At 34.0% G+C, this 26,535-nt stretch overlaps 2 long non-coding RNA genes across 2 annotated transcripts; both read right to left on the reverse strand.

The window, feature by feature from the left end:
- Positions 1-4,330: 4,330 nt before the first annotated feature.
- On the reverse strand, positions 4,331-9,815 carry LOC139520733 (uncharacterized). The gene is made up of 3 exons (XR_011663950.1): positions 9,698-9,815; positions 8,231-8,338; positions 4,331-6,455 (listed from the first exon to the last, which is right to left on the reverse strand). It is a non-coding gene; the product is annotated as an uncharacterized lncRNA (long non-coding RNA).
- Positions 9,816-23,988: 14,173 nt separating this feature from the next.
- Positions 23,989-25,208, reverse strand: LOC139518545 (uncharacterized). Its single transcript, XR_011663403.1, has 3 exons — positions 24,994-25,208; positions 24,402-24,481; positions 23,989-24,017 (listed from the first exon to the last, which is right to left on the reverse strand). It is a non-coding gene; the product is annotated as an uncharacterized lncRNA (long non-coding RNA).
- Positions 25,209-26,535: the final 1,327 nt, after the last annotated feature.

Here is a 26,535-nt window from a genome sequence, read left to right on the forward strand (position 1 = left end):
GTTTTCTTCTAATATGCCGTCTGACATTAAAATGAATGCTAATAACTGTTTTCAAAATATTTAAAAAAAATCATATCGTTTGAAGAAACACCTAGCTCTGGCAAGTCATAAACATTGTTTAAACAGAAACATATTTTCTTTTGAGTTTTTCTTGTTTTCAAATGTGCACTACTGATGCATGTAGGTTCAGAAAAAAATGGAAGACACGTAAAGTTTAATAGTTTAATACATGTAATTGTGTTTGTTACAATCAACGTGTTTGAATTTTAAATACAAGTACCGTTTATAACCTTCTAAATTCTGAAATAATTGCTTGTACATAAATTAGAAGGTTAACAAGAATGTGTCCCCAGTACACGGATGCCCCAGCCGCACTATCATTTTCTATGTTCATTGGAACGTGAAAATGGGGTGAAATCTATAATTTGGAATTAAAATTAAAAAGATCATATCACAGGGAACATGACTAAGTTAAATTAAATTGTTTCAAGTTGATTGGACTTCAACTTAATCAAAAACTACCTCGACCAAAAACTTTAACCAGAAGCGTGACAGACGGACGGACGAACATTAATAGGGCATAACAATTAATACAAGTCTTGATTATGTAGTCTGAGACACCTTCAACAATTACCAACTGACGTATCGAGAATCAAAGAGGTCAATAATGATTAAATAATACACACTTAAAAATCAGTTTGGAAAATAGTCATCATGAAAAGGAATTTCCGATAATGATAAGTTTAAAAGTTAATTCTTAATGGAAGACACATTAAGAAAACTCTGTTTATTTTCAACATGGCCTATAGAAGAAACAACCACCTGTAAAATCAATGCCTACCCCAAAGCGGTAGCCTGTTAACAAGTATTTCCACTTAAAACATAATATAATACAAAGACAAGTATTGAATAAATTATTTCTCCTTGATACCATTTTTTAAAATGTGCAATTTACTTCTCTGTCACTGCATAAAACGTTTGTTTTCCAATAAAGCTTTTAGATTTAAACCGTTAAATATAATCATTCATATTTGATATTTTTATTTTGAACAGCCAAATGATCAAACTGGTATGTTACTATGCTAAATTAAGTTAATTTTCCCTTTCTAATTCCTTAAAATGTCAATGTCTTACCGCCTGGACTACGCTCATAGGGAAATACCCCAAAATAGTACCCCATTGTTCTATACATATGTTCCTAGCCAAAAACTGATATGGCTTCTTAATGTAGAGAATCTTGATATCTTGAAATCTGTCTGTGAGTTAGTTGATGAAGACAAAATATAACTTGAAAGATAAATATTTAAATCAGGCTTTCTGCACTAGGCACGAGGTTGGCATGGTGGGTACAGGCCACATCGTATAAGTTCTATTACCTGTCGGTTTGTGATATTTTTGATTAAACTGGAAATATTTTATCTTTTTCGTAATATGTTCACTTTTGACATGTCAATTAGCATTGTCCCTTGGTGCCTCTTGCAGTTGTGTCACTTTAAGTAGTACTGACTCCTCTGCACCAGGCACGAGGATGACATACCAGTTATGTGCAACTTCTTACAATATCTTACCATGTCCCGATACACATTTTAAAATGCACCCACCATGCCATATAGCACCGTCCCTTGGTGCCTCCTGCAGTTCAGCTAGATATATTTAGCCTACTCACAGTGTTATATTTTGTTACTTTCTAGAGGTGTGCCTGAGACGAAGGTTTTATATATATACTCCTATATATGTACTAATATATGAAAACTGTTGTTTCTTATTTGTGTTTGTAACTATGTATACTGTAATTGTTTATTTTATTTGTAAAGAATAATATTATAATGATATTATATTATGCTCCTTCTGAGCCCATTTTATGGAAATAAAGCATCTTCTTCTTCTTCATATGCACATTTGTGGCTCTACAGTCTGTATCTTGGCATTGCACAAGGTCATGCTTATGTTTTTCCCGACGTAGTCGGTATAGTTTTGGTTTGTGCCGCTTAACTATGGCAACAGAATACGCATGCTCGAAAATCCTTTCTGTGATTGGACAAAATGCTGTCATGGTGGGTGATTTGGTTGTGTTTGAAAAAACGTCTCGTTAATTATATCGTGATGGAAAGCAAGTGAAAAACTATAAATATTTGAACTAGATCTTACAAGGATTTATATTTTTACTAAAATGATTGTTTCTCCAATAGCTCTTTGCATCCGTCATGTCCGTGACAGCTGTTTATTCGGGAAAATTATGTAATTTTTAATGTAAACTTTGTTGTACGAATTTACATGACTTTTAGAACGCACCTACGCATGTGAGATTTCCGCGGGGTTTTGGTGAATGTTTTACAGAAAGATACGAGGACCGAGAATACTGAACACAAACAGAGAAAATGTTATTTAAATGGTATCTTTGTGGTTCTGAAGGTTATCGAAATGATAGTTTTAAACATATACTCAAATTTAAATACGTCAGATATTTTTTTTTAAAGATAGTTCTTGTTATTAGTTGTTCTTGGCTTTGAACTAGCTGTAAGTAAATGCTAGCACTCTCAAATCTGTACTTATCGTCTTTTTGTTGTTGGGATATATAAGTACCCGTCTACTTCCACTCTGTTTTTTTTTTTTGTTAAATGTATTTCTATTTGTATCCATCTTTTTTCGACAGATTTTTACAGTTTGTTCTTTCAAAATTATGTTTTACTGTTACAACACCATCCAGATTAGGAGTTAGCTAGTTTAACCTCACCACAAACTGTACGTGCCTGTCCTAATTCAGGAGCCTGCAATTCAGTTGTTGTTTGTTGCTGTGTTACATATTTTCTTTTTGTTAATTATTTTGTGCACAGATTATGCCGTAAGTCTCCTGATTCGAATACATTTATTTTTGTCATTTCGGGTCTTTTATAGCACACTATGCGGTATGGACTTTGTTTATTGTTGAAGGCCGTACGGTGGCCTATAGTTGTTTACTTCTGTGTTATTTTGGTCTCTTGTTGAGAGTTGTCTCATTGGCAATCCTAAAACATGTCCTTTTTTTTTTTATGTTTACAGGTCATTGATATCGCCATGAATAATTGGTATATATCAATTCGAATGACCGCAGTGAACTACTTGCGACTGTCGTATGTGTGCATGTGAAAATTTTGTCTCCGTAAAACCACTTCAACCAATTATCTTTTGTCATTCCAGTTATTGAATACATTGTCATCATTATTTTAAGATTTAAACACATTTTTCTAAATTATGTTGAAATGATGTGAAAACGTTTGATTTTTGGTACCGTTTTACATTTTTCTTCATAATATGAAACTTAAAATATTTACAAGTAAAACAAACAACAAAGAAAAAATTAAAACACAATGGATGAAAAGAACGTTAACATGTTATTTGACAATAAAAACTCAACATTGTAGTAAGCATAATGGTAGATTTGGGGTTTTACGTCAATGGGACAGCAACCTATGATAAAACAAACCAAAACACACCTAGAAAGCAAGAAAAACAGGAGTTCAACAAAAGAAATACATGGTGTCTTAAGAATAAGCCAAAATGTAAATGGGTCTGTTTCTATAAAAGAATTAAACAAAATCAATCAAAGATCTGCCTTCAAAACCAAATTCTCTAAATAAGAAAAATAATTTATGGCATACGACAGGTAGTGACAAGGTTCCTGACTTGTGACAGGCGCATGTAAATTGTGACAGAAATATAAATATCAACCCTCACTCTGTTGAATCTTGAAAAAAAGGAACATAAAAAAGCATACAATAAAAACAAGTATCGAAAAGCATTCAAACAGTTACTCTAAAATAACAACTTTGTAACAAAAACATAATATGTAAGAGTTTCATAATAAACACATTCTGTTTCAACTTGTCAATATTCTGATTTGTCAAATCTCAAGGGTTGAACTTAGTAGATATATTATTCATTATATTATACCATTTAACATTCAACATTGTTTGCAATGTGCATCATTTCATTTCCTTTTTATTTTAAACGTATTAAAACGTCAACCGTGGCAAAGAAATATTTGCATAAATACTTTATAAGTATTGTTAACTTACAACATATGAAGAAAAAAAAAACATTGTATTGTTATTATTATTTCATTTTGAGTGACTGACTGAATTCAGTCACTCGATTTCATCTTTATATCAAAGAATTCAATCAGTATATTTGAAGGTAACATAAATCTTATTTGTACTTGTTCTTCTTAAATAAAGCCCAAACTGTAAATTCGGAAACAGAATTCGGATTTCAGATAATTCAGATTAAATACAAACAACATATAACAGAAACAGCTAAATGAAATTAACTCTGTATCCTGTTCATTATAATATTTTCACAAACTGTTGACTGAATTCAGTCACACAACATTTGAAAGAAGCTACAAGAAATTGAACTAAATAAGAGTGTTTCATAAGACTTAAATTACACCAAGTGAGATTACATAGTATTAACATCTATAAAACAGATGACTGAATTCAGTCAACACAAATTCAGTAAATATTTGTTGAAAATAGACCAATTCTGCAAAAGTAAAAAATAGAATGACTGAATTCAGTCACAATATTAGGTTTACACAGTTATATTCAATAGAGCAATAAATTCACATAGTTAGTTTACAGGTCGATGTTTGTGATTTGGTCAGTTTAAAGCTTAACACTAACGATAAGTACATAAGGTGTACTAGCTTTTGCATGATGATTATTTTTCCTCCCCCATTCATGTGATTCATCGACTTTTAAACTTTTGCAAAGGGTCGATTTTTAATTAAAAATTAAATACACAAAAAGAGTTTTAAAAGCAGCATTGTCTAGCGTTTTCATCCATTTTGGGATTTTTCAAGACTTTTTTTGAATATATCAGAACACTGATAAAAATGGGTAATTAGTTATTTTTAAGTATTGTAATTTAAATTTCAACATTTGTATTATACATATCTGTCAACATTGCACCCAGGTGATTCAATCTGTATTAAATTTTCCATTTTAGTTTTGTTACTAATTCTTGATTTCAAAATTAAATGAAATTTTGAAAGCTTTTGTATTTAAATGATACTGGACTATCTAAATGCTTATTCGTATGGTGTGCTATTACACCACTGTCCCAGGCTAGGAGAGGATTGAGCGCTCACAAACTTGTCTCCTCCAGATTCTCAATGTACCTATCCAAAGTCAGGAGCCTGTCGTTCAGTGGTTGTTGTTGGTTCATTTCTGCCATACATTTCTTCGTAAATTGTAATACTTTAGGCCGTTATCTTTTTCAATTGAATTGTAACATATTTATTTATGTCGGGGCCGTTAATAGATGAATATACAGTATGGCTGTTTCTTATAATGTTGAAGGTCGTATGGTTGCCTTTAATTGCTTGCATTCACCTCATCTGAAAATTCGTGGATAACTGTCTCATTGGTAATCATACCAAAGAGATCCAAACTTTCCAAAAGCTTTAATTTTTTATAGTATTTATAATTTTATGAAAATGAGGAAAGTAATGATGTTTCATTTAGAAGAAATGACTTCACCTGCACGTAATATACTGATATATTTAATATTATTTATCTATAAAAATGGTTATATCTCATTGAGTAGAAGCAACCTTATAGAAGAACAGATGATGAATTTCTTCTAGTTTTTAAATTAATAAAAATGGTTTTTCATTGTTTAAAGAACAACAAAATCAAGCTCAATAAACTGCTGAATAAGTTACATTGGTCAGAACACAATTTGCACGTTCACCAACAAACAAAAAATACATAAAACATTGAAAGCCAGAATATAACATATGAAAATCAAATGTGACAATGTTTAAAATTGAGTGTGGCACACTAGAAGCATCAAGAAGTCTTCTTTTCTCACTTAAAAATATGCTAAGATTTGATAAAATCATGGCAAAAATAGGAAAATAAAATGAATTTGAAATCGAGTTCAATATTTTATTTTGATGTCTTGATTAAATTTTCTTTTAAGGGAAACCCCTTTTTAAACAAAAAGCAGTTAAAAACTGCATGAACCACACTTGAGACTTACGTGTTCATATTTAAATAATACTTCAGTTCATCAAATTATTTAAAGTTTATAAAAAAATAAAAAGTTGAAAATACACAAAATCAGAAATTGTCTCATTGCAATGAATCCTTGTGCTAATAATTTATGTGTCATTTTGAAAGTTCTTCTTTCAAACTATCCCATATTAATTTCTGGCATTTTAATTTTTTTTTAGCACAATCCTACTTGAAAAAGACAAAAAGGTGTTCAGTTGTTGTTTTGTCAAGATTTAGGAATCAATGCACCACAGTCTGCTACTCCTGTCCAAAATCTATCACACCATTCGAAACAAACGTGTGTTGCTGTCACTTTTGCTAATTTTCTATTTAGGTAAATTCTCTTGACTGTCTCGTCTGGATTCCAAATCCATCGAACTGCTTAAAGATTATGTTGGTACTCATAGATAGTAAAGTCTAAAAGAGAAAATAATTTATGCTAAAGACCTATTTCAGAGAAGATCATTTAAATAGTGAGAATAATACCATAATATGATTCTTTGTAAATGCATTTTTGTCGAGCCTACGACTTTTGTCGAAAAAGCGAGACATAGCGATCATACATTCAGTCGTTGCCGTACACAGATATTCTTATATTAAAACTATATCTTATAAAGTATATAAGATATCTTTATAAACTATATGAGATATCGCATATAATATAGGGTTATTGCATGAATATTCTGGAATATTGTTCTTAGTAGAATTTTATATTGCACAAGCTTGCGAGTGCAATATATGTTCTACGAGGGACAATATTTCCCAATATTCATGCAATAACCCTTTTATTGTATAGCAACATTATAAGTTATATGGTTCGCTATTGACCACATACGGATCCATAGAGGGTTAACTAATTAGTAAAATCCATAGGGGGTGATGCCGGAGGCCTAGTCCCCTATGAATTTCATTCACCCTCTACGGATCCGTAGATGGTCAGTAGTTAACCGTATAATGAATTTATTGGACGCTGGACTTTTTCTGCGGCGTTTTGTTGAAAAATAAACAATGAAATACAACAACATTAAAATAGATGACGTCGCCATTAACGCATCATGAACCCCATATGAAACTTACTTACCCCATACGCCTCATAGGGGGTCACCACGTGCGTTTAACCAATCACACGGCGTTTAACCAATCACAACGTGATAATTCATCTGCGGTCCAAAAAAGGCTCTCTAGTTAGGTTTTACTTTCCTGTACATTATTGCTGTAACAATTTATCTCTATCTATAATAATATTCAAGATAATAACCAGAAACGGCAAAATTTCCTTAAGATTACCAATCCAGGGGCAGCAACCTAACAACGAGTCGCCCTTTTCATCTCAAAATTTTAGGGCAGATAGATCTTCACCTGGTTAAATTTTTTATCCCATGTCAGATTTGCTTTGGTTTTAGAAATATATGAGTCAAAAACTGCATTTTACCCCTATGTTATATTTTTAGCCATGGTAGTCATCTTGGTTAGTTGACCAGGTCACCGAACACATTTTTTAAACAAGATACCCCAATGATGATTGTAGCAAAGTTTGGTTTAATTTGGCCCAGTAGTTTCAGAGGAGAAGATTTTTGTAAAAGTTAACAGACGACGACGACGGACGACGGACTCAAAGTGATGAGAAAATCTCACTTGCCCCTGTGGGCCATGTGAGCTAAAAAGGTGCACTCGATTTTCTCTTTTCGATACAATTGTTAAACCATTTTTTGGAATTTTTTCTCGAGTCACATAATGGAAAGGCAGACACGAAAATTACTGAACTAATAGATTGATATGTTCTCCGTCCGTGGTAATTTAAAAAAAAAATGGAGGTTATGCATTTTCTATATCCAACTTGATAGATTACTATGTCGTCGACTTGATATCGAATTGTTCTGCAGCATTGGGTCTGCATTGATATGTAGATAAATTGAAAACTTATGCAAATGGTGTTTTTAAAAGAAGAAAATTGTCGTTGTGTTTTTTTCTATATTAATTTTTAAAAATTGTGTTACTATAGTAAACATTGCAGTAAGCATTTATCGCCTTCTCTAACACAGAGCTTCGATTTTAACTGGGTTTCCGCCTGGAATGATATATATAAAGCTACAATAAAATTTGATCATTTAAGTAATTCCGCTGACTATTTATTAGCAGTGACACCTGGAAGTTATAAAATAAAGTTTGCAAATAAAATTTTGTAACCTCACCTTTTTCTTTCATATTCTGTATTTGAGGGTCGCTGTTGATATTTTGAATTCACTGCACCCAGGCCACCAGAACTCAAGTTGAGTTATTCTTTTTCTTTGGTGATTCGTCTGTTTTAATACAAATTACACAGTTTTAAACAGTGTTTCATAAAAAGTGAAAACAGTGCATACAACAAGTAATTGTATATATTTTTTTCTTTAAAAATGTATTGAAAAAACAGGATTTTCACACATATTTGACTTTGCCAATATGCAATCATACCACATCTTCTAATTTCATATTTTGACCATATCTAAGCATATAAAGCAGGTATTGTCTATTTTTACCGTTTATATGTTTTTAAATGAAAATTAAAGAAAAAAAATCGTAAGACTGCATCACATTATTTCTTAATTATAAATGAGAGTTCATTAATAGGAAGCATTTTCAATAAGCTTTCCAAAAACGAATCGACCCTATATGAGATAGAATGTCATAACAACACATATACAATTCAAAATATAAAGAGCTAGCAAAATATCTTAACATTGAAAATTTATATTATTTAAGTTGCTTTGAAGTACACATAACCAATAAGGATAGGCAGTGGAAATATATAAAGTTATAAGTACTAATTCACCCACAATTATGCTAATTATATCTGTACTCATCATATTGACCACTTCTCATTTGAGCATCATAGAGATATAAAATTGCACAAAAAAACTGGCACATAAATGGCAGTAAGCTTTAGAAATTATCACATTTTAACTAAGTACAAGTATGGTTACCGACTGGATCGAGCCTTATTTTGGTAAATAAATTACTTAACCATGTTAACAAATATGTTCTTATAGTTTTGACTGAAATCTTAATACAAATGCAAATAACATGTTTCCGCAGATAGATACACTTATATATATATATAACATTCCAAACTGTTTTAATAACTGCTAGACATTAATTAAAATTGGCACTTATTGTACTAAGTTATCATGCTAAGTAAATGTAAAGTTTAATAAGAAATATCCTTTTTGAATGTTAAATAGGCCTCAGACACTTTATTCGTGGCTATGGATTTAGGGAAAAAAAATTGTTTTTGATTCTGAGAAAAAACGCTTGTGTTTCACCCTCAGCTGCCACTATATGTACTGCTAAAATTGAAAGAAAAGAATTGTTTTCGACTTGTCGTGAAAGAAATAGATTGTTTTTCCCCGCAGACGAAAAAAAAGTTTGTCCAGAAAAAAAATCCATAGACCACCCCCTCCAGAAAATCAAATGGTTGCTGCCTAATCATATTAAATCATATTTTAATTATCAACACAATTTGGTTATTTTTTCTCTTCATCTTTTCTATGGATTAAAGTGTCTCCATTGTTTATTTTCATTGTTTTATGTAAACTGTATATTATGTATAATGTTTTAAGCCATTGGCCCATATGGCCGTAAAGTGCTTTTCAATAAAGTAATTAAAAAGTATATCTTACCAGAACTCTCGTAGGTATACACGTTAGCTTCAGACTCTTCCTTTAAAACGAAATCCCATCAGTCTCATTTTCTTTTTCTAAGGGACTCAATCTTTCTCTTCCTTTGACTAAAGTACACAACAGAATGACCTCGTTTCACTTTACAGTACTGCGTGTATTACAAAACATTGTCCATAATCCATCACATAATCCATCACTGGCCACACAATAATCCCAAATTATTATTGTACCGCGAAAGTTCTACTGATGTAAGAATAAACATGATAACGGTTAACAATATAATACTTCCTTCCGAGAATTGGGTCAATCAAAGAGGTAACATTAGAAGGATATAACACCCAATTAACATCTCTAGCAATAAAATATGATATGAAAAAGAAAAGAACCAGCATGTGTATTACCCACTGGATATAACCATTATAAACATACGGTGGTCTTTATTTTCGAAATATTATACGTTTCAATATGTTAATGTTGAAAGTAAAAATGTACATTGTAAACGTAAATTAATAATATCATGATATTAACTAGTTTTCACTTTAAACTACAAGGTATTATGTAACGTAACCTCAACTTTTGGGAGTGGTTTGATAACATCAACAGATGGAAAAATCTTTACTTGAAAAAAAAGTCTATATTGAAAGCTCGGGAGGGGGGCTTAAAGATTTTTGGTAGGGGTGAGCAGCTGATACATCAAGTACCAAACCTTTTGATTATTAGAAATATATACCTTGTCATATATCAACGAACAAAAAAAAAACTTTTGAGATATTTGGATATTTTTCATCTTCTGTTACATGGGAATTTATAATTTGTTTTTGGGTCCCGCTTATCTTCACGTACTTGTTTAGAAGCAAAGCAGTTGCAATAATCTCAATTAATTTAATAAATTCGTCACATCTTAAACACTTTCCTCTATTTGCCCCTTTTTAGCTCACCTGGCCCGAAGGGCCAAGTGAGCTTTTCTCACCACTTGGCGTCCGTCGTCCGTCGTCGTCGTCCGTCGTCGTCGTCGTCGTTAACAATTTACATTTTGAACTTCTTCTAGAGAACCACTGAATGGAATGGAACCAAACATGGCATGAATGTTCCTTATGAGGTGCTGACCAAGTGTTGTTACTTTGTAGCCGATCCATCATCCAAGATGGCCGCCAGCGGGGGACTTAGTTTAACATAGGACCCTATGGGAAATGCATACAAATGACTTCTTTTAGAGAACCACTGAATGGAATGAAACCAAACATGGCATGAATGTTCCTTATGAGGTACTGACCAAGTGTTGTTACTTTGTTGCGGATCCATCATCCAAGATGGCTGCTAGCCGGGGACTTAGTTTAACATAGGACCCTATGGGAAATGCATACAAATGACTTCTTTTAGAGAACCACTGAATGGAATATAACCAAACATAGCATGAATGTTCCTTATGGGGTGCTGACCAAGTGTTGTTACTTTGTAGCCGATCCATCATCCAAGATGGCCGCCAGCAGGGGACTTAGTTTAACATAGGACCCTATGGGAAATGCATACAAATGACTTCTTTTAGAGAACCACTGAATTGAATGAAACCAAACATGGCATGAATGTTTCTTATGAGGTGCTGACCAAGTGTTGTTACTTTGTTGCCGATCCATCATCCAAGATGGCCGCCAGCGGGGGACTTAGTTTAACATAGGACCCTATGGGAAATGCATACAAATGACTTCCTCTAGAGAACCACTGAATGGAATGAAACCAAACATGGCATGAATGTTCCTTATGAGGTGCTGACCAAGTGTTGTTACTTTGTAGCCGATCCATCATCCAAGATGGCCGCCAGCCGGGAACTTAGTTTAACATAGGACCCTATGGGAAATGCATACAAATGACTTCTTTTAGAGAACCACTGAATGGAATGAAATCAAACATGGCATGAATGTTCCTTATGGGGTGCTGACCAAGTGTTGTTACTTTGTAGCCGATCCATCATCCAAGATGGCCGCCAGCGGGGGACTTAGTTTAACATAGGACCCTATGGGAAATGCATACAAATGACTTCTTCTAGAGAACCACTAAATGGAATGAAACCAAACATAGCATGAATGTTCCTTATGGAGTGCTGACCAAGTGTTGTTACTTTGTAGCCGATCCATTATCCAAGATGGCCGCCAGCGGGGGACTTAGTTTAACATAGGACCCTATGGGAAATGCATACAAATGACTTCTTCTAGAGAACCACTAAATGGAATGAAACCAAACATAGCATGAATGTTCCTTATGGAGTGCTGACCAAGTGTTGTTACTTTGTAGCCAATCCATCATCCAAGATGGCCGCCAGCGGGGGACGTAGTTTAACATAGGACCCTATGGGAAATGCATACAAATGACTTCTTTTAGAGAACCACTGTATGGAATGAAATCAAACATGGCATGAATGTTCCTAATGTGGTGCTGACCAAGTGTTGTTACTTTGTAGCCGATCCATTATCCAAGATGGACGCCAGCGGGGGACTTAGTTTAACATAGGACCCTATGGGAAATGCATACAAATGACTTCTTTTAGAGAACAACTGAATGGAATGAAACCAAACATTGCATGAATGTTCCTTATGCCGTGCTGACCATGTGTTGTTTCTTTGTAGCCCATCCATCATCCAAGATGGCCGCCAGCATGGGACTTAGTTTAACAGAGGACCCTATGGGAAATGCATACAAATGACTTCTTTTAGAGAACCACTGAATGGAATGAAATCAAACATGGCATGAATGTTCCTAATGTGGTGCTGACCAAGTGTTGTTACTTTGTAGCCGATCCATTATCCAAGATGGCCGCCAGCAGGGACTTAGTTTAACATAGGACCCTATTGGAAATGCATACAAATGACTTCTTTTAGAGAACCACTGAATGGAATAAAACTAAACATTGCATGAATGTTCCTTATGAGGTGCTGACCAAGTGTTGTTACTTTGTAGCAGATCCATCATCCAAGATGGCCGCCAGCAGGGGACTTAGTTTAACATAGGACCCTATGGGAAATGCATACAAATGACTTCTTTTAGAGAACCACTGAATGGAATAAAACCAAACATGGCATGAATGTTCCTTATGAGGTGCTGACCAAGTGTTGTTACTTTGTAGCTGATCCGCCATCCAAGATGACCGCCAGTGGGGGACTTTTGAATGAAATTAAACATGTTCCTTTCCTTATCAATGAGGTTGTGTTGTCACTTTTAGCCAAATTTTATATTTTTTCATATGATTTCAAAAACCCAAGTAGAATCAGGTGAGCGATACAGGCTCTTGAGAGCCTCTAGTTATATCTTTCATTAAAAAAGAAATTTTAATTTCAAAAAACATTATATAAGATGTTTGTTCAGATATTATAGTAACACTCCCGAGAGAAACACTTTCACTGAGTTTTTATATTAATGAAAAACTGATCAAAAGTTACATTTTGTACATTGCCGTTCCATCTCATAGCTGACACTATGAAATTTCTTTAAATAATTGTTATCATGTTTCATGTAAACAAACCTTTGAATGTTTATTAGGTGCAAATGTCAAAATGATGAGATTTATAGCATCTGTATCTAGCATTAGCGGAAATACCACATAGGTCTAATAGAGTTTAACATGTTTAAATGTTTAAATGGTTTGACAAATAGTTGATGCATTTACGACTGTGGTTTAACCGCATCACAAAAAATAAGGACATCTGATTAGTTTCAGATACTTATGATATAATCAAGCAAGTAAAAATATCAATCTATTGATATATTTAATCTGAATTTAATTTCTCACCCTTATCATATACCATGCCGATGGAGCATGAAAAGGTGACATATTCCAGGGGATCATCCCTACCACTAATTACATAGACAGTGACCCCCCTCCGACATTGAAAGTAAGGTCGGGTTTGATGGTTTTCATTGGTGTCTGGGAAAAAAATAATTAATATATCCCTATATATATATATTTATATATACACTCTGAGACACGTACCTGTAATAGTTTGGACTGAAATCGTGACAAAACCGCATAAAAGTTTTACATATACGTATAGAATTGTTAATTTGTATTATGCATGAGAGGAGGGTGTGTGGGTTATACCCCGTCACACTTGGTCACGGTCGCACTATAATCTCAAATGCAAATTTTGACGATCGTAGTGCAATCGTGTAGATCAAAGTAAAGTCGTGGTATATGTTTGTGGTGATCATGAAGTCTTTTTGATCGTGCTAAGCGAGGACCAACTTCGAACATGTTCCAAACAATCGTGATGCAGTCGTGGCGAAATGAGGGCGCGGTAGAAATAATAGGGAGAGCGTAGTTAGGTCGTGGTAAGATCATAACAATAATCGTACTATCGTAGCGAGAGCGTAGCAAAAGCACGATTATTGTCGAAGAGACTGCGCTACGATTTCACAGCGACTATGTTACGACCTTACTACGACCATCATGATATCATTGCGACCCAACCACGATTCTACTTCGACTGTTCCACGTTCATACCACGCTGTTCAAGCTTATAGTACGATTATAGTACGCTCATGCCATACTCATCACGCTCTTCTTGTGAACGGACTACGTTCATATTACGACCCACTGTCGTTCACTCAAAACATCATCATCACTGTGCTTAAACGGCTGTGGGCCAAGATGGAGCCGCCTTCCTTCACACTATAACTAACTGGTGGGATGTATAAATACCGAGCCGCGTCAAAGAGTATTCATCAAAATACACATAGAAAGAAACAGAGGTGAAGGTAAACCGCAAACATATAATTAAACTCAAAACATTAAAGAGTATGGAAAAACCTTGGTCTGACAATCGAAAAACGTCGATAAGACGCACATCAGTAAATAAAAGTTCAAACCATAACCAGGATGGAGTACCACAAACCCCACATAAAACTTCTGTGGTGTAAGTATGATGCGTTAATAAAATCACATTTGGTGGTGAATGAGTAGTATAAACGGTCGCGAAGGTTACAAATATGATGTTAATTGTCTTCTAATTGTTGAAATTATAATTCTTAAAATTTTAAATCAAAAGTTACCCACATCTAAAAATAAAGTTACGGACAGTCTGCTTAGTTTCGATCAAAAAGTTACGGACATCTTATGCATTTTTTAAAGTTGACCTTGCGCTTTAGTGAACTCTATATTAACAAATTTATGGTAATTGTTAGTCATTTCTTTATTCAATAATCCTATAAATATTTACATTCTGCATGAAAAACGTCGCAAAAGGTACATTTTGTATGAATTAAATATCAACGAGTTTAGAGTTTGCCAACTTAAGTTACCCACAGCCGTTTAAGCACAGTGATCATTTAATTTTAACGGACCAGCAATTAATTAATATAGGTTGGATTGGTCAGTCAATCTGTCTACTGGATCATGCAGGAATAGACCAGAGGTCATCATATGCCTCTACTTATATTCCTACTACCACGCCCATGAGTCCTTGTAGATTATGATGGCATTACTGTTTCCGAGAAATCTACGTATAAATAAATAAAAGAAGGAATACAACAGTAGTTGTATGGTACATGCTATTGACGTTATTGCTGAGAGCGTAGTAGGAATGCAGCATGAACGTGCATGGTACACAAACGTGTAGGTCAAGCTATACATAGTCATGTGAAGTTTCAAAACAAATTCGCATTGCAATTCCTGAGGTATGAAATTGTCTTACTCGATTGACCATTCAGCCTTTCAAATAGTCAGAAAAGTACTCCCTCTAATGTACTGGTATATATGTAACATGTGACTCCTTTATCTCCTGTTTGATATTCTAAATACATATTCCTGCACATTTGTATTTGCACTTTCTGCACGTGCTGCAAGTGCACAAATATATGCTTATCCTATCGATGCTTTGTGAAATCTATGCACTAAATACCTTTTATTTGACAATAGAATATTGGTGACAACTACGTGGAGGGTGGCATAAAATGCTTACAGCGATAGCGGCAATCGACAGCAATCTTCATGAATGTCATGACAGACCACACTCAGAGCCTTGGGCATAATTTTACTCCACACACCGGTATTCTATACCTGCGCAGGTTTTTGTGTACAATAGAAATCGTTAAATTCACCCGCAGTAGTTTTATAGGACCACAGGATGATGCTCAACATCTTAATTTATTGCCATCAGTCAACGAAGTGTGGAATTAGATTTCATTCAGGATTTTTTTCAATTTAAGAAAAAAAGATAGCGCAAGTCGTTCTCCTCTCGTTACCCTTATAGACGTCAGAAACTTGGAGCTACATGTAGACCAACAGCAGAAAGAATATTATGCAAACAATTAACTTGTGATTATCGTTTGGGATTCGGGTATACGCGGAACAATTTTTTATAACCGCTTTAAAACTTTCAAAGTAAATATATACGTGCCTAGAGAAACACCCTAAACAAAAACCCCGTGTGTACAGGTTGAGCGGATTTAGTAGAGATTGCTTGATTGTCATATGTATTTCATCTAGTGACAAGTATTTCATGCATTTTCAGGTTTTCATGACGAGGTTCATCTTGTGTTTTACACTATTGTCACAGTTTAAGTAGATGATGGACTTGCAAACATGATTTACCCAAGCCTATTACAAGTATGTTCTTGTGATCCAAAAGGCTGACTGGGGAATTGTTATGGGCACTTTGGTATTTTTCCGACCGGAGGTAAACCCTCTCCAAAGTGGTACATCTGTTGAGCTGTGTGGGATGTAAACGCTACCACGTCCAGTCAGAATGGGAATATAAGATGCAATGTCTCTAAAGAGAGAGCACCACTCTCTCTACACTTTACGAACCCTTGCAAAAACTCTACGAGAGGTCCGTAAATCGTCTGCTGCAAGGCATTATTTTTGTCCTTTTCCAATATACTTGATTTTATCCAGTGCCAGTCCAAACTTCCGCGACATTACTCCGGACGGCCTCCTCTCAAAACCAACCTGTAGTATTGGTACTTTGTGTTCATCATGGACATTCATGAACTATTTGCAAGTGAACGTTAAGCAAACAACAATCATGCATTATCAATACGCGTGTCATTAACTCATGGGGCTCCAGAAAATTTTCATGGCAGTTTCACCAGTACCAACTTTGAACCGTTTCATTGTTTATTGATAACTATTATAAAGACATGCATGAAAGACGCAACAACGCAAATATATAAGCTTATGTAGATGATTGATGCTTTGTCCAACTGTATCATTTATACCGACGACGCCATGTGTAACTGGGGTATAAAAATATGGTCCCCTTGGGTTTCTTCCGAGACAGTACAACCTGTGCTGAAATTGGGTGTTCGTTTGGCTATGATGAATGTCTTAATTAGCCAACACGTTCGTTTAGATTTGTGACATTCACTCCGATGACCCGCATTGAGAGTGCCCTGCCATTTGCATGTTAAAAAAATTCGAATCACTACAACAACTCTTTGTGGACCCAATAAGTGGCACTTTTAAGGGCCAGTCAATCCCCCTACCACCACTATCTCATCCCGATCAAATTCGATCATATGACGTTTAAACTGTATTTGTTGGCAATTATTAAAGTACTTGTATACTTTATTAACCATAGGACGCTAGGAAAACATCAATCATTCTAACTACACGTGCATGATTTAATCCATTTCTTATGTCTATCCTATTTCTTAATTTGAGTATAAATATGAAGGAACGTGCATGGGCTTAATATTTTAACGCTATTATATTCTTATATATACGCTGACAATTTACAAATGGCAAATGTTAAGAAAATCAAAAAGTTTTTGTGTTTCTAAATACTGATAGATACTGCCATTGGTAACAGAATTTTGCATTTCACCAGAAATACTACATATTCCACACTTTTTTTTCGAATGATCGTTCAATCGGACTAAACCATTCCGGGGATCGAAAAATCAAGACCACTGAGTTTGTCGGGGTTCTCGATATCCATCTCCTAGAGAACAATTCCAGATCGTTGGTTCTTCAGATAATTTTTGTGTGTGTGGTTTTTTTTTCATGAAGATAAGACGGTATAAAACACATAAGTCAATATTTGAATGAAATTCATATCGATGGGTATAGACTTTTTAAAAGATGCTTATAATATACAGAACGACAAATCCGTTAGATTTCGGCACACAGTAAAAAGAGCAAAAAGCCCATACCACAAAGTCAGCTACATGTATTCAAGTACCCGAAATGACAACTGTAAGTCAATTCAAAAGAGAAAACTAATGGCCTAATTTATGCAAAAAAAAAACCGAACGAAAAACAAATATACATATCCACTGAATTACACGCTCCTGACTTCGGACACGCAGGCACATACATAATTTGACAATGTTGAACATGTTAGCGGGCATCCAACCCTCCCCGAACCTGCATGGGACAGTGGTGCAACAGTACATTGAGTGTGACTATTTGTTGTAAAGTGGACGTTTTAAAAAAAATGCTAAGTACAAAATACCCTCAAGAGTGTTTCAACAATACAACAGATATTATAGGTTGATGTAATGGTTGTAAATTATTTTTTTAAACCAGAATATTAGTTAACATCATATCAAATAGACATAGGAAGATATGGTGTGAGTGCCAATGAGACAATTCTCCATCCAAATAACAATCTTAAAAAGTAAACCATTATAGGTCAATGAACGACCTTCAACACGGAGCCTTGGTTCACAACGAAAAAACAAGCTTTAAAGGGCCAAAAAATTACTTGTGTAAAACAATTCAAACGGGAAAACCAACGTTCAAAGCATACTTTAACACATGCAAAATTCATTGAAAACTTGCATCAACGAAGCGTAGTATAAAAAAAAGGGTAATGACGAAGAACCGTACACAGAATGAAAATAAAGACACTTTAAAACGTGTATTTTATGTTTTTTTAGATACCATTTTAACTCACGATGTTTATAAGTATGGTACTTTTGAACAATGAAATTTTCAAAAATGTATGTTTTAAAAACTATGAGACACGATAAACAGAAGGTTTTTAATTAGTATAAAAATACCCAGCCTGCTTTAATCAGTGGCATTGTTTTTTTAATGTTTGCCTATAAAATGTCACATATTTGAAAACCGTTGTACTAGTTTATTTGATTTTGATATACAATCAAAATCTTTGTTTTCAAGTTACTATTGAAAGTCTCTCTTGAATAAAAGTATATTTTTTATATAAATTTACTTGTATTATTGGCGCAAATAAAAAGTTTTATTTTGGCGCAAATGAAATCTAGGTTGTGTCGTAAATGAAAGATTATTTTGGGGCAAATATAATGCGAATAGGCGCAAAAGTAAAGCAACGCTTAAAATAAAACACATTTGTTTTCATTATTTATGATTTTTATCAAGTGAAACAGGCTGGGTTAATTATCCAAGGCTGAACTCTCGATGAATCAAGGCACTGCAATTTTAATCTGAACTAGTTTACGACCACACCAATTGCAACAATACCAAAGATCAGATGTATTGATAACAAAATCTTACAGGGATTCCTCAGTTTAACTGTTTAAAAATAGAAAGTAATATAGATAAAACATTTCCGAAAAGATACCTTTCCTATATCTGTATTATGAATATTCTTTGTACAGTGCACCATACTATATGTATTTGTCACGTTTTGTAGATTTTAAAATAATATTTTTTTTTAACATTAATATAAAAAAAATAAAGATGTGATGTGATTGCCTATGAGAAAGCCAGCAATTGAAATTTATTATGTAAAGAACCTTCAACAACGAAGAAAACAGAAACCGTACTGTAAGGAATAAAATGGTTGACTTGTCGTCTGTTTATGTGGTTCATAATTGTTTCTCTTTTCTCGTTTTTTATATAAATCTAACAGTGGCGGATCCAGAATTTTTCATGAGTGGGGGCCCACTGAGTGACCTAAGAGGGGGCCCGCTCCAGTCACGCTTCAGTGATTCCCTATATAAGCAACCATTTTTTCCAAAAAAAGGGGGGAGCGGGCCCCCTGGGCCCCCTCCTAAATCCGCCTCTGGATTAGACCGTTGGTTTTCCCCTTTGAATGGTTAAATACACTAGTACTTTTTAGTATAACAGTCCTATAGCATTAATTGTTATATACCCTTTTATTAATGTAAATTTAAAAGCGTTAGCATTTCTCTACAAGTCTTTCCCTTTAAGCATTAACGTCGAATTTAGGGAGCAGGGGACCGGGGTCCTCCCTTATTGAGCTTCGAAATTAATATATGTATTAATGCATATACTTTTTTACAAGTATCACTTCCAATGTTGGCTTTACACGCCCAACCTCCCTTTTCCAAAAATATTAGATCAGCACGATCTAAGCATGGGTTTCACTGAATGATAGGAGAAGGTTAAGAAAGACCAATATATGCATCCCGCTAAAATGTTTAACCCCGCCACATTGTTAATGTATGTGTCTGTCCCAAGTCATGAGCCTGTAATTCAGTGGTTGTCGTTTGTTTATGTGTTACTTATTTGTTTTTCGTCCATTTTTCTACATAAACAAGGCCGTTAGTTTTCTCGTTTGAATTGTTTTACATTGTCTTATCGGGGCCTTTTATAGCTGACTATGCGGTATGGGCTTTGCTCATTATTGAAGGCCGATCGGTGACCTAAAGTTGTTAATGTTTGTGTCATTTTGGTCTTTTGTGGATAGTTGTCTCATTGGCAATGATACCACATCTTCTTTTTCATATAGTAAAAAATGTCAGGAAAAACTAACCGTAATCAATTCCAATATATAAAATTATAATTCGTCTAAATAACACCCCAACAATTTAAGACCTGCAAAGCGAATGCAAATTTTTATTCTTCCCTGGCTGGGATTCGAACTGACATGCTAAAGAGATATCGTGGTACCAAATCTCCTTGCGCTAGACCACTCGAGCACTTAGGCTCGACAAAAATCAAGCTTTTGGTTGCCGAGTGTTACCTTTTCTCGTCTGTTTTTATCTAGCGTCGTAACAAAAAACATGAGCCCTCGTGAAATATGAATATTCTAATCTTTGTTGAACAAATCTCTACCTGAGGCATGGGAAATATATGTATAATATATAAGGCATGAATATGGAATATCAAAAATCAGCTGAATTATCTATCGTAGAGGATCTTGCAAATTAATGTAGGATGCAGTCACATAAATAATTATATTGTTATATAAGCTACGTCTGAGCCAGTGACAACTCTACGACAACTCGACTCTATTATATATATAGTATTTTTTCTATGACAAATATCACGGCCGACACTCGGCTAACCGAGAGATTGGTCGGTTAATCTATATTGAGTATGCGGCTATATCGGCGGTTGGTCTGTTAATCGGGTTGGCTAAAGTCTGTTAATCAGGTGTTATCGAGAAAATCATTGAAAGTTCAGCATGTTTCATTGTATAACTTTCTAAATATATTTTCATCATAAAAAGTATCCATGTCTAACAAAACAATTCAATGTACTGAATTCAGTGGTGTAATTATTATTTTTCTAGCTTCGATGTACGATCTATAAAATGAAAAGGCGGGTTACTCATCAATAAATTTATACACATTTTACACACATAAAATGTACACAAAATGACACATTGGTTAAATTTACTGGCTTTCAATATTTTGAACATCGAAAAAAGAAAGGCATTATGTTTGTTAACCGTATTAATATCATTGTGTGAAAAATCTACACCAAAATCTGTATTTTGGTGACATAAATCAATCTTTATTTAAAACCTGGTCTGTTAATGGGTCGGATGTATAAAACCCGGTCTGTTAATTGGTCTGTTAAGAGTTATGAATGGCAATGAAAGTATAATTTTATTGCTATATTGGGTGTTATCGGATCAAATGAGTAGGCTCAAGACGAGTGGCTAAAATATACGAAAATAACACATGAGCAATGAAATATAACATATACGGAAACAACACATGAAATTGAAAATTGATAAAAATGGTTTCAAAAAGTGTAATATTAAAGTAATATTAATTTCATCCAAGAATGATCGCATATATCATGTTGATTCTGTTAAATTGTCATGAATGACACAAATCTGTCATCTACATTGGTAACCAGTATATAAATCAGAGATAAACGTCGTAATGTAACTAAACATCAGTAAGTAAAATATATTGGGATGACAAAATATGAAAAATAAAGAAAAAATAATGAGTAAGATAAATAAAATGTAGAAAAAAATGACATAACAATTTAAAGAATACAGAAAAAACAATACCCCCAATCCGGACCCTCATGGTATACACGAGAATCTGGATGGAAACGCAGAATATAAAATAATATATAAGGTCAGTAGAGAGTGATACATTGCTAAAAAAGGGGAGAAAAATAATACTTGTTTAAGAATACACACATGAAACACCGATGGCTGTTGAAACAGTAACGGATTGCGATGTATTTATATTGGTGACAAATTCTAGAAGTTTACATGCGGACAACTATAGTGGCAGGTTAATGCCATTTTGCGTTTTAGCGCTTTAGCGTTTTCGCGATACATATTTTATAAGGCGAAAACGCGAAATTGCCAAGTCAAAAACGCGAAAACGCGAAACCGATTTTTCGTTTTCGACTTAGCGATTTCACCTTTTCGCGATTTCGCGTTTTCGCACTATAGAATATGAAAGGCGAAATCGCGAAAACGCGAAATGGACTTCACCGGTCACCATAGACAACCAATTGGATGATGCTGACGAATTAGGGTTTAACGTCCAGTGACAAATATCATGTTCATATGTGAACGAGAACACGTTATATGTACCCTGTGTTGTATTAGAAAGACACTTTCAGTCGGAATTGAGAACGTGCTACTTCGAACAGACACAAAAATTAAGGCTGATTGAAAACGTCAATAACAAATTCATGCATATTCCAGGGGCCAATCCATATCACGCTATATTGCAGTGACACGCCCTTCAATAAAATGCAAAGAAAGTCAAACTAAAAATGCTCTTTCTATGATACTGTGGCACCGTATTGTCATTTGTGTTTACTCAGGAACATCTCATTCCTAAATTTTTCAAGGGGAAAATATAAAGGTAGCAAAATTATTGTCGTGGCTAAATAACTCTTAACTGACACAATTTCAATTGTCCAACCCAATAACAGACTTTATTCCCATAATTTTCACTAAAATTATTCACGTTATTTTACAATTATGAAATATTTACTAATGTCAATTTATTTTTTAGAACCACAGTACTATTTTTTGTCCTTTAAATGATATCTAAATTTGTTTGTTTCGCCTTTTATTAAAAAAAATTGCTATGCATATAAGCATAAATACTACATACTTGCGCGACGCCTTTTAGTTTTACTGAAAACTGCGCAGACTAAGAAATGTTTTTACAAGTGCAAAATGTTCTATGATAGATATCATTTTGTCAGACACTTTTCTTTTTTTGATTTGGTTCTTATAACATGCCAAAAATCTGTATATTTGATAGAGTTTAACATTAAATTAAGCGTTTTACTCTTAACAGACGTATAACCAACCCGATTAACAGACCAATCGCCCATATAGCCGCATACTCAATATACACTCTAAAAATTGTGTTTAGAGCCTAAACACATTGATGAAACCGATTTTTGACATGTTTTAGATCTAAACACGTTTAATATTTGATGTGCTAACAGCCTAAACGTGTCAAGCTATAAAGTGCTTAGACTGTAAACATGTTTAATTATAAAGTGTTTAGACCAGAAACATGTTTAGCTGAAAAGTGCTTAGACTGTAAACATGTTTAACTATGAAGTGTTTTATCTGGAAACATGTTTAGCTGTGAAGTGCTTTGTCTGGAAACACGTTTAGCTGTGAAGTGTTTTGAATGTAAACATGTTTAGACCATATAGTGTCGGAAAGCTAGACTGTCAAACGTTTTTTAATACATGGTAGCTTTTAATAAAACAGGTGCTCATACCATCACAAAAAAAAGGAGCCAATGCATCAAACTTACAACATGAAATTCCCATTTCAAATTCAATGCGACCAATAACTTTTCAATCCTAATGAGTGTTTCTTTACTCCAATTCACATCCTTTGACGATTGTTATTCTTAGTAGAATAGTAATTGCCATGTTCTAGAAACTTTTGAAATGTAATTATAATAACACATCTGTAACATCTAGCTTTAAAAACAAAATCACAACATATAAAACAAATGAATTAATGTTACTAGTATTATTTATTTCAGTTAATCATTGAACAGTCAAACATTAATTCATAACAAGGTACATGTACATAATATTGTTAATGACCACTCCTACTACAATTTGAAAGTGTCCCGTTTTCATTTTACAGGACAATAAGCCATGGCACTTCTTCTTAGATCCTAACTGCTGGTCATTGGCCTGGAATATAGAAAAAAAATGATAAGCAACTTAGTAGAATACATTTTAAAATATAAGTTTACGAAATACATCACCAAAAAGTAATAGCAGGATTTATGATCTATATATATATATTCAGACTCATATAATTTTTCCTGTTTGTGTAGTATTGTCAATTTTGATGATCCAATACCTATTAAGTTTACTGGTTGGTAGATTCTTATAGACTCTATATATATATATATATATATAACAACGTTTAGACCAAGTTGGTATAAAAGCATACATTTACTGATGTATCAATTGATTTAATATAAAACTTCATGCTTAACATTATTCATTAAATTTGATCAAATAGTCTACATATTGGCATTTTAAAAATCAAATTACACTTCTGATTCTTACCTTGCAACAGATTTGTCACTGTTCTTATCGCCTCTTGTAGCATGTCAAGACAGTTATTGATTTATTCTGCTCTCAGCAATCTAGAATAAAACAATACATGAATATAAATCATAAGAAAAGCAAAACCTCTTTTAACTATTGAAATAAACAAGCACAATTCTTATATTTTGGAGAAAAGTGTGATTCTCCATTTCGGAAGTAGTTACAAAAATAATGAACTCGAAATGACACTGGCTTTGCAAATGATGCACCTCATCCTAGTGAGACTCGGTAGATTCCGTTACCCTCCCTGTTACATCATAATCTGCCGAGGAGTACCGAGTATCCTCGCAAACTCCTTTTTCCAAGCACATTAATCAAATATAAATGAAAACTTGCATGATTGAACATTAAACAACTCTTTATATCTTTACACAAGATAATTTGAACTCCTACAAGCACTGACTGCAAGGTTTCGTGAGATGGTACCCCACCCCTTTTTTCTCCTGCATTGGGTATAAGGTAGTGTACTTGTAAATAACGCTTATAATTGTCAATAATCATTTACAATTGGCAGTACAAAATAAAAGACAGTATAATCATAACTCCTTACCTTTCTAAAATAGTAAAGTTATGGTCAATTATGGTCAGTAGTAAACAGCATGGTCTTTGACTTCGGGTTCTTTGTTTCGTCCTCCCGCTCAAAAATTATCACGTGATATGAATGCCGTCTTCAGCCTAAACGTGTTGTAATTCTAAACATGTTTAGGAAAGTGTCTAAATATTGAAAGTGCTTAGAATTAAAACACGTTTAGCTTCATAAACTTGACGAAGCAGCTAAACATGTTTAGCACAGCAACATGTTTACTGCCAAGTGCTGAGGGCTAAAACATGTTTACTGCGAAGTGCTGAGAGCCAAAACATGTTTACTTTTTTATGTTTAGAAATTAAACACTTTCCTAAGCACATAAGTCTTACAACACGTTTAAATTCTAAGCACAATTTTTACAGTGTAGATTAACCGACCAATCTCTCGGTTAGCCGAGTGTCGGCCGTGAATATACAGGTAGTGGTCCGTTGGTTAGTGTCAGAATTTTTTAAACGATTTTATACAAAACTACAAAAAAGCATATAATATCTGATCGTTTGAGATGTCGAGGGAAAATATATTCTTTTTTGATAACTCTATCGCATTGTTATTTCCCTCTTTCACTATTTATCAAAATATATGCATTTACTGCAGTAGTCAAAGTATTCATGACGACAAACGCATCAAACACTGGTGTGATTAACTTGGAAGGTAGATAACTATTGAACCGGTTTACCCACTGTTAAAAAAATAGACTGATCTTCTTCTAACTAGTGAAATTTTAGATTATATTTCCAACAAGACGGCACACACAGGTTGAGGTCAGTTGAACTCTGACAGACATCGGCGGAGGACATTTTAGCGCATTGAAAGGCAATTTGAGAGAGAAAAATCGGACGTGTTAGCGCCAAAGTAGAACCCATTTTAGCGCCTGGTTTTTAACCCATTTTAGCGAAAAATTATAGAATATATGATGTCTTTCAGATACAGCACTAAAAGTCTTAAAGATTTAATCAATTGTTAAAAAAGTTCGCTCTAGCCTGGAATTTATATCCTAGAGAACGTACACAATAGGCTCCGGATATACCCCATGTACAAAATTGTTGAATTGCATTAGGAACTGTTCTTTCTCTTTATCTTGTCTAGATTAATGTGGTGCATATAAATTGTCTATACTTCGTATTTTTATATATGCTATTCCTTGCAATTCGATAAAAGTATATTAAAAAAAGTATATAGCTGGATGATAACTATAAAGTTGCTCATTATAATGTCATGGGACGACTCAGATCCACTATTAATTCGCTTTGAATTACACTCAACTTCTGGCCAAAGCTTAAAGCGAGTATTATTTAATCAGGTAAGTAAGTTTTCGCTAAAATGAACTATCGAAAATACAGGTGAACGGATTAATCCCGCGCTAAAATGGGCTCTTTTGTCTCCTTGTAGTTCAATTTTTTTTCGCTAATATGTCCTGCGCCCACACCCACCAGACGGACATATAGACATTGTAAGGAAACCATATACCAATTATAATTCTTCTTTTTCTCATGATACCGTAAATGA

The sequence above is a fragment of the Mytilus edulis genome, chromosome 4 (genome assembly GCF_963676685.1).
Source record: "Mytilus edulis chromosome 4, xbMytEdul2.2, whole genome shotgun sequence".
NCBI classification, from domain to species: Eukaryota; Metazoa; Mollusca; class Bivalvia; order Mytilida; family Mytilidae; genus Mytilus; species Mytilus edulis.